We start from the raw sequence: 16,749 nt of genomic DNA on the forward strand, positions 1-16,749 counted from the left end.
CTCAGGATTTTCCACTCCAGCCAATCAAGCACTTCACACAAAGTAGGTGGGTCTGTAACTATGGCAACTGTTTTCCTGGTGGTGATCATGCACCTCTGATGCTCTCCCCTTCTGAAGGCCATGGAGAATGGAAGGGACTGAGCTCAACAGGGAATACCTAGAGCCCACGGAGGGAAGCCAGGTGCCTAAGTGGTGTGAGGACCCAGACCGCTGTGAGGTTCTCCTGATCTGAGAATTCAGACAGCAGGAGTGAAAGCCCGTACTTTTACTCCACAAATGCAAGTCTATAGAGTGTACTATTATTTAAAACTTTCACTTTTCTTCTTCGTTGCAGACATTAGGACAAAACACATGAAAATTAAATAAGGAGAAGAAACCACCCAATATGATTTCTATCATTCAGAGAGAACAACTTGGAGTGGTTTGGTGTATGTGATCTTTGCTATGTTGCCTGTGTGCCTTTTTAAGAAATAAAAATGGAATACTGTACATGTCTCTTAAAAAAAATAACTATGTATTTATTTGAGAGAGAGACAGAGAGAGTGGGGCTGGGGGACGGGGGACAGAGGGAGAAGAGAATCTTAACTCTGTGCTTAGTGCAGAGCCCAACACGGGGCTCTGATCTCATGACCCTGAGATCATGACCAGAGCCAAAATTGAGTCAGATGCTTGGCTGACTGCGCCACCCAGGGACACCTGCACATGTCGTTTTTACAGTGTGCTTCCTTACTTAAAACATGGTGACTGTTTTTCCAAGTCAATAAATGTACATTTAAAATATCATTTTGAATGACTGTGTCATCCTCAATCGTATGGATTCATGCCAGGTTATTTATCCGGGCCCCTTCTGTTGGACAGAAAGTTTGTGTTTAATTTTTTTAATTAAGATTTTAATTCTAACTCCAGCATAGTTACCATAGAGGGTTATGTTCGTTTCAGGTATACAGTTTGTGTCTGATTTTTGACTGTAGTTAAATTTTATCATATGATCTTTATTCAGGTCAAATATCCCAAATTGGAATTTCTCAGTCAAAAATGTGTATATTCTAAGACTTGGATGCATATGGAAAAACTGCTATCAATTAACATTCCTATCAGCAGTGTATGTCTGTTGATTAAACAAACTCTCACCAACACCGAATCTCACTGTTATCTTCTTCTAATTTTGACCATATCAACGTGTAAGCACATTACAAAGAGTACTGGGGCACCTGGGTGGCTCACTTGGTTAAGTGGCTGCTCTTGGCTTAGGTCATGGTCTCATGGTCCTGGGATTGCAAATCTCGTTGGGGGTGGAGGGGGGGGGGTCCCTGCTCAGTGGGGAGTCTGTTTCTACCTCTCCTTCTCCCTCTGCCCCTTCCTCTGCTTGTGCTCTCTCTGTCTCTCAAATAAGTAAATAAAATCTTTTAAAAAATATAAGAATACAAAAATTACTCAAAATATAAATATATTAAAAAATATAAGAATACAAAAATTACTTTAAAAATTACTTTAAAGGCCCAACAGTGTGCTGGATCTGAGGATACAAGGAGGGACCCACACACTCACCTTAGCCTCAGAGTTTCTCAGAGAAAGACTATCTGTAAATGTAAAGAATCTAAAATTATCTAGAGTAGGGGTGTAAGTTTTAAGAAGTTTGTGTGGGAGGGGGAGAGGGGATGCAGAGCATGTAATAAGACATTGTTTCTAGAATCCTTGCTTTGACATTATGACCGGTTCAATGACATCGCCATCAAGGATGCTCCTATATTGAGTTCCTGCTAAATGGGAAGCAGCTTGCTAAGGAATTACATAATCTCACAATATCTTTACAACATCCTTCTGAGAGGGCTGTTGTCATGTCATTTTGAAATTGAGGAAATTAGGGCAGAGATGTAACTGACTTATTCAGGGCCACATATATCTGGTAACCATCTGAGTCAAAAAGGTCCATGGAACCCTAACTATGGTTAGAGCATGGGAGTCTAGACTCAGATGATTTGCCAGTTTGACCCTGAGCTGTCCTAGTAGAGGAGAAAGAGAATCTGTAGCTGGGTGAAGAACCAGTTTTGAGGAGTTTGGTTTGGAGAAAAGCTAACCCCTCTAGTCCACAGGTTTGGAAACAGCCCTATGAGGTTGGCAAGACCTAAGACTCAGTAATCCCATGGCAGGGAGGGAAGCTTGCTACTGAAGGAACATAACCAGAGGATGGGTAGTCATTGGTTACCCCCCCCCCCACTTCAAACTGTCTCAAAGTTTTTTAAGCCTTAGTGTACATAGGGATACATGAGGGCCTGTTAAATGCAGATTTCCAGGGTCAACTCAAGACAACCCTCTGGTTCAGAGGGTCTGCAGTGGGGCCCTTGAACCTATCCATCTGGTCATCAGGAGACACTGATGTAGGTGGTCCTTAGATCAAGCCCTGAGAACCATAGCAAGTCTACTAATCCTGAGGTGACTAGGAGATGCCAGCTCCTTCCCTGCCAGTGGAATATGGAAGAAAGCCCATGGTAGGAGGAAACTGAATCTTTTCTACTGATGAGCAATTGCCCAGCTGGTGGCTAGGCCGTCTCACCTGGGGATAGCGATGGCTTTCTAAGGGGCCTGCTATCCTATATTACTTCATGGGAAGTAATAGTTCATATGTAAACGATTACCTATGTAATACTTCATATGTAATTAATCAACAGAGAACTGATGATGTTGATATCATCAACATCATCAGTCATCACTATCATCATCGTTACCCCCACGGTCGTCTAATGTGTATGAAATAGTTCTTCGCCCAGCCACTGTCAGGCACTGGGTTGCTTTCAATCCTCACCACGTCATTTGGGTGAAGGTCCCTTTACACTTTTACCCCCATTTTAGGGATCAGGAAATGAAGGCATAGAGAGGGGAAGTAATATGTCACAGGTCACACAATTTGTGGTGGAGTTAGAACTCCAGCCCAGGCCATCTGCTTACATTTGAGTGGTTCTCTTGATTTTTCCCTTACTAGTGAGGAGAGATTTGGGTGTTAGGAGGATGGGGGGGTGGGGCTGTGACCTTCCCAGGACCATGAAGTTTGTCAGTGGTGTCACTTGGATCCATTTCCAGGGTTTTGCTGACTCCCTGCCCCAGCCTCTTTCTCCAAGATTGCAGCTTCTAGAGGTGTTAGGACAGACTCTGAAAAGGGAAGGTTTTGATTAACCAATGGCATTGAACATAAAGCAAGCTGTGGTTCTCAGGGAACTCTGCACTACCATTTAAGCTCCAGCCATGAGTGGTCAGGAGGCTGAACATCTGAGTTCGGCAGTGATACAGGTGTTAGATGCCATCCATGGCTCCCTGGTTAGGAGCTGAAGCTTCACTCAGGTCTGGGCTCTGTTTGGGGATGGAAGGTCATGCTCTCTACCCAACACTAGCTCTGACACTCTTCACCAGTATACTGGTGACGTGGCTTGAGGCTGCCAACCTCACTGTGGGCTTCCAGGCCCCCTGGAACATCTCCCGTTCATTCAGTGTGCAAAGGCTGGGTGCAGCCCTCTAGACTGCCATGGACAAGATTAACCTAGTGACAGTGGACCTCAGAAACTTCAGCTGGAAACTCACTTACACCAACTCAACTTGCAGCATTAAGGAGTCTGTTGCTATTCTCACCAATCAGGTCCAGAGACAACAGATTTCTGCCCTGTTTGGACCAGCATGTCCAGTAGCAACAGAAGTAGAGGATAGCCTTCTAAAAACTTTGGCTGTTTGTCTTTAGAAGGGATGGTTTTAAAGGTGATGGGATACACTTGAAGAATCTCTTGGCAGGGATGACATTATTATAGATAATAACTCTGTAGGGTTTGGGTACCATTTCTTTGATATGTAATTAGACCATGTAATTAGAATGGTTAACATTCTCTTGAAAGTAAGTTTGTCAAATCAGTACTCGTTAGGCAGAGGTTCGCTAACAAACTTGTCGATTATTCGGACATGGTGCTGTTGTGTATAGACTCGTACCATTCCCTCCAATGTTGTCAGCCACAGGGCTCAGGAAAATTAAGTAGAAAAATGAATGTTCTGTTTCAAGCAGAAAAACATCATTTGTTTGTGTAGGTTTCCCTTTCGTGTGTGTAGTAAACTATTCAGTGACGTTAACGGTCAGTGGGAAAGAGTGAAGTATGACAGATTGCAATAAGCTGGGACAAGCAGAGAAGACAAACAAATGACTTGTTTCTGTTTAGTAAATGGGATTAGCTTTGTGGAAGTCTTTGGTATCTTGCACTCAGAGAGGTGTGGATGCAAAGGCAGACTAGGAAGGAGCATCTTAGCCCTTACTCTCAAAAATACTGCAGAACCATCATGAGTGGCGGGTGTCAGATGAAGTTCACGTTTGAACTTGGATCTTGGTCTCTTCTGAAATTTTTCTTTTGATACATTTCCAGCTGTCCAGAGCTTGCCCATTCTTCAAAGTCAAGTTCAAATGCCCTGGAATCTTTGTTCACTTCTCCACCCGCACCCTTCATACCCCTAATTCCCCAATCAGAAGGAACTTCTTAACCCCTATAAGTCTATAGCCTATGAATATTGAAAGGTATATTTAACTCTGAAACTATTTGTTTGTATCTTAGTTCCTCTAATAATTGATCATAAGCCCCTTTAAGAGCAAGGTCTCCAAAGTTGGTTGTAAATAATGGGCTCCTGATGAAAAGTATTGAAAAGTGAATAAGGAATGAATCAGTCAATAAATGCTTCTTGTGGTTATTCTTGTCCTTTGAGGTATTGCATCCTCAAGATGGATCCAAGACACTGTCATCAATATCCCAAAAGAGAGGGTCCAGTATGACCCATAGACTTACGGAAGCCAAAGATTATACAGATACCTTATCATGGGGTTTGAGTGTAGCATAAACTGAATTATGGAAAGACATCCTTTTGGTTCCTTTCAAGGTTATTGGCTTGCTGGGCTTAGAGTGGAATATCCCTGTGTTTGACCTTGTTAAACTGCAAAACTGGAGGACAACTACTTATATGACACCTGTGTGACACTTGTGCCACCCAGGCACAAAATTGGTGATGTGTTCTAGAGAAGGCTCTGGTATCTGGGATGGAAACATATTTGAATGTTGGAGGTCACTCTGGGACTTCCTCCTGGGATGGAGTGGATGAACTGGAAGGTTGTAGAGAATGGACTCAAATCCCAGTTCATTGTCCCTGTCAGTGTGAAATATACCAACAATGACTGAGCCTTCCTTCAAGAGACTCTTAGAGGCTGTCCCTGGCTACCAGAAGTAAGTAGGAAAGAGTCTTCTGTTGCTTATGTTTAGAGAGACAAATGAGCAAAGCAGATTATTTGAGAAAAACAACAACAAAGAACTCTTCATCTTTCTATGGATGTAAGAAGCAGAAAGAAACAGGGTGTAAAATTAATGATGTATAAAAGCATCACCAACAACAAAGTCATTTTTTTTTTTCAAATCTAAAGGGAAATCGCGGATGTTATAGTGTTATGAGGCACAGAGAAGGTTCTGGAAGCATCTTCCAGGTGAGCTGGCTCCTTCGTTTGGGTTATTGTTTAGAGAATGGGCTCTGGAGATAGACAGCCCTGGGTTTGAAAGCAGCCTCTGACACTTTCTAGCGGTGTGCTCTTGAGCAAGTGCATTAACCTGTCTCTGCCTCAGGTACCTTCCCTGTGGAATGGAGACAGTCATAACATTGACATAACATATGACATCCACCTCATAGAATGGTGAGGATTAACTGAAGTCATGCCTGTAGAGCGCCAAACAACATAACGGGTCGGCGTAAGAGAGCAATCACTCTTACTGGGATACTTAAGAGGCTCTCCTTTCTAGCATGCATCAGTAACATGATTAGTAACTCCTTTCTGTACTTCAAATAAATTAAGCCCTTTACAGTCTTCATGGCCTTGGGACTTGGGGACTTGCTGATCCCTTGGCCTGGAGTGCTACCTGCCATTCCACAAGCCCCGCCCCCAGCACTCTTCCTGTGGCGAGCTCCCTCTTAGGCTTCCAGACTCAGCCCAGAGCCCACCTTGTCCGAGGGGCCTTTTCTGACTGCCTGATGGGGAGAAGCACCTCCCCACCCCCGAACACACATTAGTATCAGAGCATCCTTCCCCCTCACTAACTAGAATCTTACATGCTCTCTTTAATGTGTTTGCGTGTATGTTGTGTGACTGTCGGCTTCCCGAGGGCACGGGTCTTCTCTCTGGCCAGGCGCTGTATCCTGTGCTTAGTGCCATGCCTGACACACAATTGGGACCCAAATAAGCAGGCTCTCATTTACCGCATTTAGAAAACAAGTCACTGCTTCATTTGGGTGTCCTCAAAATGCATGCTGATGTGTTTTGAGGGGAGAAAAGCATGATGGCCTCTTCCTCCTCCCCACCCCCACCCAGACTCAGAAGGTCTGAACGCTCCTGATTCTGAGTCATCGGTGAACCCCTCCTAACTGCCCAGTGGCTGATGAGCCACAAGCCAGACCTGTTGCTCTGAGTGAGTTAAATGAAGAAACTGAGCACAAAAGCGGGAAACCAATTTTGCTGGCTCACACTGTGAGAGAGACCCATGGTGAGGATTTGGGGGTGCAGGGCCAAAGCTGCCTGTCTGGGGGTACCTGGGTGGCCCAGTGGGTTAAAGCCTCTGCCTTCAGCTCAGGTCATGATCCCAGGGTCCTTGGGATCGAGCCCTGCGTCAGGATCTCTGCTCAGTGGGAAGCCTGCTTCCTTCTCTCTCTCTGCCTGCCTCTCTGACTGCTTGTGATCTCTGTCTGTCAAATAAATAAATAAAATCTTAAAAAAGAAAAAAAAAAAGCTGCCTGTCTGTGGGCTGCGGACGTGTCTCAGGAAGTGTCCACGCTGGGGATAGGTTAAGCATCCCAATTTCCTCAAGCATGCTCAAGGAAAGAGAAAGTACACATCTCATTTGCTCACTGAGAGCGGCTTTAGGCCACACTTTAAAAAGCGCGCGCGTGTGTGTGTGTGTGTATGTGTGTGAGCACGAGCATGTGTGATGGACTGATTTTGTTTTCTCTTCTCAGTTATCATCCTAACCTGAAGCTCAGAGGATGCAAAACTTTTTCTGCTGGCTGCGGAGAACCTGGGACCCAGGGCAGGAGAATCTGTCTCCATTATTTTGCGGTGGTCGGAGGTGGGTGCTGGTAAGCTCGCTGGGACCCCCACAGTAAGAAGTAACAAGTCGGGGTGCCTGAGTGGCTCGGTCAGTGGAGAGTATGACTCTTAGTTTTGGCTCAGGTCATGACTTGGGGTCATGGGATCGAGTCCCACACAGGGCTCTGTGCTCAGTGGGAAGTCTGCCTGAGACTCTCTCTCTCCCTCTGCCCCTCCCCCGCTTGCTATGTGTCAGGTGTATTAGCTCACTGAGTACTCATTACTACTCTTTGAGCCAGGTAACCCATGTCCTCGTTTTATGATTGGGACACTGAAATGGAGCAGAAAGAACTTACCCAGAGTTCTTCTGCACCGTGGGTGAGAGGTCTCTGTTGGAGCCCCAGCAAAGGCCTGGAGAGACCAGCATACTGGTCCCATACTGGTCTTAGGTGGTTTGGTTTATGTGGTGATGATCGGGATGGCTAAGTGTACCATGTCCTTCCTCTAAGTTCCTCTATGTGCATGTACTCCGTGTCCTGTTGCGCTCAGTACCCCAAGAGCCCCGTGAAGCAGATATGCCAGCCCTGATTTGCACCATCGTGGCTCTCATTTCTGACAGGCTTGGAAGGTAGATGTTATTACGTTTCCAGACAAAGAACCCAGGGCTCAGATAACTGAAATACCTCACGCAAGAGCTTGGAGCTCCCAGGGGGCATAGCTGCTGCTCCAGACTGGGTCTTTTGGACCCTGGGACTGCGCCCTTTGCCCCAGGAACTCTGCCTTATGGAGTGTCGACTGGGTACCAGACCCCACCGTGAGCGCCTGATATATGGAAACCCATTTCAGCTCACACCACCCCATGGGGAGACACTTCTTATTGTCCTCATTTTAAAGATGAGGAAACTGAGTCCCTGAGGGCTGAAATGACTTGCCCAGGGCTGAAATGACTTGCCCAAGGTCACACGACTAGGAGCAGGGAGAGCTGGTATTCAAACCCGAGCAGGCTGGCCCCAGCGTCATCCCACTCGCAGGCTTCTAAAAAACACCGAGCACTTTTAGCTATGGACACGCTGTATTTTTTTTTTTTTTACAGGAGTTTTACCCTTCTTAAAGTAAACTTGGTTTGTTTTACTTTATTTATTTTTTTTAAGATTTATTTATTTGGGAGAGAGAGAGCACGAGTGAGGAGAGGAGCAGCAGGAGAGACTCTTTAAGCAGATTCCCCACTGAGCGCGGCTTCATCCCACCACCCATGAGATGGTGACCTGGGCTGAAACCAAGAGTCTGATGCTTCACGCGAACTGAGCCACCCAGGTGCGCCATGAAGTAAGCTTGTTTTCTATAATCATGAGCCGAAATAGAGCAAGAGGGAGTAAAGAAAAATATATAACAATGGTCTGGAATTCTTTTATCTTTTTATCAAGAAGTATTTCTCTGGACAGCAATTGGAATTCTAAGCAAATGGCAGACTTCCCAGAACATTCCCCCTGCCTCCCCGTGTTACTGCTGGCTGCTCCTTTCTCTTCACTTGTATCACTTCTGCCTGCGGCCACAGGAAGAGAGGCTGGGACGGGTCCTAGTACTGGCGGGGAAGCCTTCAGCCCCCTTGTTGCTTTCTCCCCAAGCCTTCCTGATCACAGTCCCACTGAATTGCAGTGGCAGAAGCTTATAGAAATAAAAATATACCACACAACGTCCATGCAATTGAACTCACCCAGCTTTAAAAAAAGAAAATTCTATATACAAATAAATATAAATTTAAATATATAAATATTCATATTTATATTTATATATTTATATTTAAAATATAAATATAAATATAAATTCTATTTATATTCTATAAAATATCCCCAATATAGGCGTAGGTGGGGAAAAAATATCCAGGGCAGAACAGCATTTTAGTACGATGCTATTTATGTAAAATGTACATGCATGCACGCCCACACTCCTTTGTACAGGTCTAGAATGGTTGGATACATCTCGGAACAGACAGAAGGGGGCCGTAGGGAAATTGGGGAAGGCCGGCTGTACCTCACGTATGCATACATAGAGCGAGTGGACATTAATTTCATAATAGTAATAATACAGATAATAACGATCCTAGCAAACCACGGAAGCCACAAGCAGAAAATTGAGAATCAACAGCCCTCAATTTTTCAAGTTTTTGTCACCCATTGCTAGAATGTAAACTTTCTGCATCATAGCTGCTTGACACCCCAGCTAAGCCTTTATTTATTATTCTTTCTGGGCTTCCCTCCCACTGCTTATGGGCTGGCTCGAAAATATGGACCTGGGGTGGGGGCAGGTCTTCCAGAGCCATTGTTTTTCCGAGGATTATGATGAAGAGTTTCAAATTTAACATCATTTTTAGGCAGTTCCATGGAATGGGGGTGTTTCCTACAAATGGCGACATTGATTTCATTGTGTTTTAAGACAGCTTTTGGAAGGAAGTGTTGGCAAATAAGGTGACACACTTCACCCGCGGTCTACGAGTCAGTGTTTCTCATAGCCCCGGACTCCTATGGAGAAAGCCCCGGAGATGAAGGCTTCTGGAAACAAGTCTACCGAAGGGTGAGGGGCCGCCCTCCTTCAGCTCCATCTCCACGGAGGAGTAGGTCGGGTGTGGGGCTTTCCTGCATGGGCCCCCTGCCCCCTTCTTGGAGGATATTTGTGTTTGGCTCTGATAGTCTCCCTCTATTTCCCCTCAACAGCCCTAACACACACACACACACACACACACACACACACACACACACACACACCTACATACATATGCAACACACTCATGCACTTTCTCATCTTCCAAAGTCTACAATAAATAATAGTCTGATGCTGTCTTGTAAAATCTGCACCCCAGCATTGCAAGGAAGGACCGAAGTTGCTAGGTGAAGTGTCAGTGACCTTTGGAGTTAGAGACCTGGGCTCCCATCCCAGTTCTGTTATTTACTAACTGTGGGCCTTGAGGGGGAATTGTTTAACCTCCGTGTACATCTGTTTCTTTACCTGAAAAATGAGACTCCTGAGAACATCTGCCTCTGAGCTGTGGTTTTGAGTATCTAGTAACCCAGTGCACGGAAGTAGCGGAAGAGATAGCATTGAGCTCGGACCACGCCAGTTCCCTTTCGCCAGTTCCCTTTCTTGGCAGGAGGCCAGAATCAGGCCCCAGAATGGAGGGATCAGAGATGTGGCACTAGGACAGGTCAAGGCCAGCAGATGGTCGGGCACAGGGGGAAGAGAGGAGAGAAACCATCAGCCCGTGGTGATTCCTGCCTGTAGGGGATGATGGGACACAGGGGTTCCCATAGAGAATTCTTTCTTTTAAGGTTTTATTTATTTACTTGACACAGAGAGAGAGCACAGGCAGGGGGAGCAGAAGGCAGAGGGAGAAGCAGGCTCCCCACTGAGCAAGGAGCCCAATGTGGGACTTGATCCCAGGACTCTTGAGATCATGACCTGAGCCAAAGGCAGATAATTAACCGACTGAGCCACCCAGGCACCCCTCCCACAGAAAACTTTTTACAGAGACACCATTGCCAGACCTGGAGCTACTCCCAGCGTGTGACTGAGCTGACTTGGAACATGACGTCAGGTCACTGATGACAAGGGTTCCGTTATGACCAAGGTGGCCCATTGTGGGTCCTTCTACCAGAAGGTCATTACTTTCTACCAGAAGGTAAGCGGGTACTGGGAAAGACAGTTATCTGCATTTACATGGTGCTACAGGAAGGGACCTAGAAGGGGAGAGTGGTCTGGGGGGTCCTGCTGTTAGCCCGGGTTGGGATCCAGCTTCTGGAACCCACCCACAACAAGGTTGTCTGGAGCTCTCTGAACTCATGAAGATCAACTTTGGGCCTTTAAAATAATCTTGACCTTGACACTAGGTGTCGCTCAACCACTTCCAGTTCCAGTTAAGAACATAGCAACCTTATCCTCCCCACCCCACCTGCCCCCAGCACCAAGTGCACCTCCAGTGGGACCTGGGCCTCCTCTCATGCAGCCAGGCAGGTCCCACTGGCCTGTGACCTCAGGGAGAGGCCCTGGCCTAGGGGTGATGGGACACAGTCCCCCCTGCAGTGTTGAGTCCCCAGCCAGCCAAACTTACTCCCAGGCACCCTGGTTCCCAAACCAAGAGCTTTGTGGATACCAAGACCTGCCTGCTGTCCTGGGTTCCTGAGCCCAGGAATCCCTAGAAAAATCCATTTTTTTCTCTCAGCTCTTAATCAATGAGAAAACTGAAAGGAAACTTAAAACTGAATTGAATTTCTACTTGCCCCCACCATCACCACCCCTAATCCAGATTTGATTTGACACTTTTTCCCTCCCTACTCTCATGGAATTTTAATGTGCCAAAGTAATTTAGCCCAGGAAATGCAATAACCATGGAAAATAGATCCTCAGCGTGGTAGGAATGGTCATTCTCCACGTGGAGGGAGATGTTTTGGTCTGTGAAATGGAAAGGTGCTCCGTAACAAGATTTGTCTCTATTAGACCTGGGAGAAAATGCCAGCAGCACCAAAGGGTTGGGACATTGTTTTTAAATCAAAAGTGACCAAATTTAAATCAAAAGCTTAAGTCAGCTCTTTTACCCAACAGAAAGATATTGCCCTTCGATGAATTAGATTATCTGCAGGTGAATTTGAAGAGTCTAGGTGAGGTGCAGAAATTGGACAGGGCACCCAATGTTTCGATTAAGAGACCAAGGTCAGCCTGTTGCAAATTTATTTTAAAGACATGCATGTATAAGTTGTTGCTCCTATGCCTAAGGTAGAGACAGAATAAATCAAGTGGGCCCTGCCTTTTAAATTTTTTTTTTAAGACCCATGAGGAATTTCTCCATGCTTTGTTGGCCCCGTGACTCCCTCCCTGAACACAGACCCCACTGCAGATTTTATAATGAGCCTGTGATCCCACACCTGCTTCTACAGGTCAGCGCAGGTTCTCAGAGAAGGGGGCTCTCCATAGGAGGGTGTCTCAATGGCAGTGGCATTATTGACATTTTGGGCAGGCTGCTTTTTGTGTGGGGACGCGTCCTGTGCACTGTACAATGCTTAGCAGTGGTCGGGGCCCCCACCCCATACACGCCAGAAGCACCCTCTATTTGCAGCAAACCCCCTACATCTCCAACATCACCTGCCTCCCCTGTAGAGAACCATGGCTCTAGAGAAACCTGGCTCTAGAGGGATGTGAGTCTCAGGGATTTTGTTTCTAAGGTGTTAGAGAGAGTCTGAACAAGGGAGTGTGGTCCTGTGGTTCAGAGACCAGCCCTGAAGTTAGACAGATCGTAGCTAAGAACGACTCTAAGGAGAACACACAGTAAAGGTTCAGTAGAAGTGGTAGTCATCACCGTTGTCTACAATGGAAGTTTCTATACAATGGTGGGAGGGGAGTGTAGTTGCCACGGGAATCGGAGGGGAGGCCAGAAAAGAAACCTTGGAAGAGACAAGTCTCAGTGGACCCAGTTTATCCTAGTGGGGGCCCCTGCCTTTAAGGCATCTGCTTGGCAGGACCAGCCCGGACCCCGGATGTGCTCAGTGTGGTTCTCCAGCAGACTGTAGTAATGATAGGTCTCTGTCCCCCACGTGGGACTGCTGTGACCCTCCTGATTACTGTCTTGAGAATGGTGATCAAAGGTCTGATTTTAAGGATGCGGAGTGGAAAATTGCAAAAGCAAAATAAAGGCATTTGGTGGCAGATCAATTATAATGATGTCACCATTCTGGCCCAGAACAAGGTGAGGCCACACCTGACCCAGATATCTATTTCCTGCTCACTGCTAGTGATCTGTGGAAGGGACCTCATCTAGGAGTTTCTGAAAGCTGAGGGCAACTTTTTTTTATAAAGTGGGTGCTTAACAGAGTCTTGAGCCCCACATTTTGCTTCTGGGTCCCAGACTTCTTCCTTGATGAATATCTTTGGGGGGATATAATTTCTGGGCTTCAGTTTCTCAATACTTAAGAATGATCAGTTGGCCTTGAAGGTTCCCTTCAGTCCTCTTACCCTGTGGGCATAAGAACCCATACATCCTGTTCAAACACTAAAGCTGTCTCCTGGGCAGCATATAGATATTTTCAAAACCACATTAACTCCTTTGATCTACTGATGATGAAGACAGTTAGGATTCATTTACTCAACACACACACATGAGACAGGGACTGAAGGCCAAAGAGTGGGGGTGTAGCAACATGTCCCAAATGATGTCTTCTGAGGGAGGCAAGTGGTCCAAGAGGCGTTTGTCTACATGGAGAGATGAAAGCCCCACAAATGGGAATAAAGTTCTCAGCATCATGAAGGCTTCAGAAAGGAGGTGATATTTGGGAAGAGTGGTTTGCTAGTGGTGAGCAGGAGAGAAGTAACACAGGGTTTCCCAGGTGTGGGGTACTCGAGGCTGAGAGGTTTGGCACACATTTAATAAACATAACATTATTTGATAAGTATATAACATTTACATAATTTCAAAAAATACCACTATGACCATCTCTTATGACTTAGCATATTTTCTCTTGGAATTCTGAAGTGTCTTTTCTTTCTTTCCTTTTTTCTTTTTCTCTTTGTTATTCATAGTCACCAGTGCAATCTTTGCAAGTGTATACTAATCACTCTGGAGCACGTATTGCCCTGTGGAAAATGTTAGTGAGAAATGATCTTTAGAGTAGAAAGATAGACTTGGGTTTCTGTAGTTTAAGAAGAGCGCCTTGTTCCTGGGAGGAGGGAGTAGAAAGGGGGTCAATTTTACCTTCATCTCAATTTATTAAAAACCTGCAAGTGCAATGAATTTTATTTTAAAAGATCAGTGAGTTTAGAATTTCAGATAGTACTTGCCCAGGGGCACATGCTACTCAAGGTAGTAAGAGAATACAAGAATCTATGTACTAGAACAGATGTATGACTCTTAAATGGTTTAAAGCAAAAGAAAAGGTTCTCGAACCTTGTTGCTTGTTAAGAAACAAACGGCACTGAAAGTAGACAAAGTATACAGGTTTGTTCTAACAGACATTTAGGTTGGCTGTAAAGATGAGGAGTACATTATGGGTCAAAATCAGACTTTGCTGTGTTATGTATATGTCATTCCTGTTATATTGGTTTTATTTTCAAAACTGTCCTTTGTGGTAGTCATTTCTTCTTATTGGTATCCTTACATACACTAGTCATTCAATAAGTGAGTTAGGACTTTCCAAAAAAAGCTGACTTGGAGGTACCAAAGTCAAGGAGGCTCCAACATGGGAAGACCAGATCGGGATTCATTAGCAAGTCATTTTCAAAATGTCCCTGGGGATCCTGGGGCTCGCTGGTCTGGTCAGGGGGTGAACGACAGAGGGAGGGTGAAGGTGTGATGGAGAAGAGTCCTGAGCCTCCTCCTTTCTTCTTCAACCAAAACAGCTCTGCTCTGTCCCACCTGGTGTCTGCATTAGGGTTCCAGGTAAGAGTATCCCTGAAAAACAGGGTTCCTCTGTGTTAAACACATTCTCTAGGTGTTGGGGAGGCACTGGGAGTATGAAATAGAGGGGTCACGTGCTTAGATGCTCATAGAAAGAGGACTCTGGCCTCAGGTGACACAAGTGACACATCCTGATAAATGCCAGAGCCAGTATTTGGGCAGCACTGGCTTGAGCTCAGTGCCTGAGTCACGGCACTGTCTGGAGGTAGTGTGGACACAAGAGGGACATGTCACAGAGAAGCACTCACACTTTGGGTCAGAGGATCAGGATCCAAGCCCTGACTCTCCTAGTTATTAACGGTGTGACCTTGGCACTCATTTTCCTCACCTCTAAAATGCACCATCTCTTCAGGACTTGGTCATGGTGCTGAGAACAATGCTTCCTGTCTTACAACCATCCCAGAGAGGCAGACCTGTGTCAAGATGCGACAACAGTCATTCGTCTGGTGTGATGATTTCTGGGGATGCCAGTTCTTTTGTCAAGAGCCATCAGGGGGATGAGCTCTTTTATGCTCCAGTAGGACTTTGCCAGGTACTCCTGAGGGCACAGTGGCTGCCTGTAGGTCAGAGCATGTGTCTCTGTCCCATTCTTCGCATGTCCTTTCTGTTAGGCAGGATATTGGGACTAGGGGAACACTCCAGATAAAAGCCAGGGTAGTCCTGTTGCTCTAGACTAGTGCTTCTCAACCTTGAACTTCTAAAAAAGCCATAACGGTCTAGGGTGTGGGGGAGAGGCTGAGAAAGACAGGCAGGGGTTCTGCTGCAGGCTTCAGCAACTGCCAGTCCACATACCACAGCAACACCATTATCCATCCGATTCCTCAGCTTGGAAGTACCAAGGATGCAGTAATCCAAGCTCTAGGACATCAGTGTCCAATAAGGTAGCCGTTTGCCACACCAGGCTAAATAAATATAAATAAACTAAAATGATATAAAATTTAAAGTTAGTTTCCCAGCACCTTCATGTTTCATAGTCTTCACTTCTTTAGAAGTTCAAGTCCCCTCGGTGAAAAATATGATAGGAAAGAAAACCCGTGTATTTATTCTCCAAAATGGAAGTCCTGGAGAGTAGGGAACAAAAGCTCCAAGCAAGGAGAGACTTGTTCTTTGCCCTAAGCTGGATTTAGCAAAGATTGGAGCCAAAGCTTTCCTTATGCAACTGCACTTATCTTTCCAAATGTTTACTTGGGTTTTCCAACTACAAAAAACCATCTTGGTTATCATCACCCATCAAACCCTAAGGACCTTTATTCATACAAATCTGTATTTTTTGGAAGATTTTATTTCTTGATAGAGCAGAGAGAGAGAGAGAGAGAGAGAGAGAGCGCATGCATGCACAATGGGAAGTAGCAGAAGGAGAGGGAGAAACAGACATCCTGCTGAACAGGGAACCCAATGAAGGGCTCAATCCCAGGACCCTGGGATCATGACTGGAGCCAAAGGCAGATGCTTAACCAACTGAGCCACCCAGGTGCCCCACAAAACTGTATATTATGGTCAAGTAACCATTTAGAGATGGCAACCAACAATGCATAGCATATCTGTATTGGTGAAGCCTCCTGAAATGTTTGCCCTCATCCCCCTCCAGTGCCGTCACTGGGCTCCCCACCTCTGTTGCCTGTACAATAGTGTCCAAACTCTTCAACACAGGCTCAAGGCTCTCTACTGCCTAGTCCCAAGCTACTTTCAGAACAATTGTTTTTCTTGGCTTAAACCCTGTGCTCATCCAATGGGTCTTGGTGCTTATGCCATGTGTCTTTTACCCTCAGACAATGCCATGCCTGGTGTCCCTACACCACTCCATCTGGAACCTTCTTGCCCTTCGGGGTTCAGCTTAAGCTTTACCTCTTCCAAGGATCCTCTCCTCCATCCCACAGAGGTCCCTGCCTCCATGCAAGCCCCATCACATTCCTGAGTCTTTTGCAATTAACCCAATACTAAAAGTGGCAGGTCTTGGCTGACATTTAAATCATGCCAAGGCTTACCCATCTCTCATATCCAGATGCTCTGTCCTCTTCTACACCGATTTTTCCAGGTGGGCCTATGATTTGTGGTGAGTGATGGACTCTCTAAAAGCAAACTTGATAGATGATGACAGACAAAAGGACAGGCAAGTGACTGAAACCTTCACAGGTGCCCAGCTTCGAGTTAGCAGTGTTACATATTTTAACTGACTGAACCCCCATAAGAACAGTATAAGTAAGTTTTATTTTTAGTCTCCGTGGTACAGATG

General features: G+C 45.6%; 1 pseudogene; it reads left to right on the forward strand.

Moving 5' to 3' along the window:
• Positions 1-3,355: 3,355 nt before the first annotated feature.
• The window catches only part of LOC131830084 (guanylate cyclase 2G-like), a 35,402-nt pseudogene continuing 22,008 nt past the window's right edge, over positions 3,356-16,749 (forward strand).

This window comes from Mustela lutreola, chromosome 4 (genome assembly GCF_030435805.1).
Source record: "Mustela lutreola isolate mMusLut2 chromosome 4, mMusLut2.pri, whole genome shotgun sequence".
Taxonomy (NCBI): Eukaryota; Metazoa; Chordata; class Mammalia; order Carnivora; family Mustelidae; genus Mustela; species Mustela lutreola.